Raw genomic sequence first — 1,132 nt, forward strand, 5'->3', positions numbered from 1 at the left:
GTTCAGAACAAACAGAGATACAGAAAAAACAACTCTATACCTTTCTTGTAAAAGAAAAATTTCAGGAAGACTTTCAAGAAATGTCAAGAAAACGTCTGTCTCTTATACACATCTAGATGAGAGCGATTTGGGGAGCTCAGGGAGAACAGAGACCCTCCAGCTGGCTCAGAGTCACTGATGGCTGCTGTCGCTGGAGGGGTGGCCTTCTCTGCCCCAACCCAGTCTTGTGCTCTCCTTCCCTCCCATTCTTGGCTGCAGGACTGGGAACCATCTGTTGGGATGCTGCTCGGTCTGCCTCGTGGCCATGCTCCCATCCTTGCCTCCTCCATAGACTGTGGTCAGGACTCAGCAGCCCAGAGCCCCAGCAGGCTCTCAGTCTGTGCTGAGGTCACACCCAGGCATTGTCTCCATCCTTCCCCAGGTGATTCCAGAATTCTTCTTCTTCTTCTTTTTTTCGTGGTGGTTGTTGTTGAGAGGGAATACCACTCTGTCGCTCAGGCTGGAGTGCAATTGCGAGATCTCGGTTCACTACAACTTCTGCCTCCCAGGTTCAAGCGATTCTCTTGTCTCAGCCTCCCGAGTAGCTGGGATTACAGGCACACACCACCATGTTTGGCTAAATTTTGTATTTTTAGTAGAGATGGGGTTTCACTATGTTGACCAGGCTGGTCTCAAACTCCTGACCTCAAGTGATCTGCCCACTTCAGCCTCCCAAAGTGCTGAGATTACAGGCATGAGCCACCACGCCCAGCCTGGAGCCATTTCTTTGTTGGACACAGACCCACTCTGTCCTCCCTTACTTTTCCAGTGACTCACCGATCCCCTGTCAACTGTTCTTAGTTTAAATTCTTTCTTGGGGAGCAGGGGCAGTATGGGACCCAGGTGTGGTGCCAACCTCCACCCTCGGTGACAGATTCAGAGTCGACCATGGGACTATGTGTTGGCTGGAACAATGGGAAGGAAGTAGGGATTTTCTCCAGGAGATCAGCTACGAAGGTCACAGACAGATGACCATGATTCACATGGCTGTTGTCTGTGGAGAGAGCCCAAAGTAAGACCAAGAGAAATAAATGGGAAGACAACAATGTGACTCATGTTTTGAGTCCTTAAATCAAGCATTTCCTGAAGCCAG

Source organism: Mandrillus leucophaeus, unplaced genomic scaffold (genome assembly GCF_000951045.1).
Source record: "Mandrillus leucophaeus isolate KB7577 unplaced genomic scaffold, Mleu.le_1.0 Scaffold495, whole genome shotgun sequence".
Classification (NCBI taxonomy): domain Eukaryota; kingdom Metazoa; phylum Chordata; class Mammalia; order Primates; family Cercopithecidae; genus Mandrillus; species Mandrillus leucophaeus.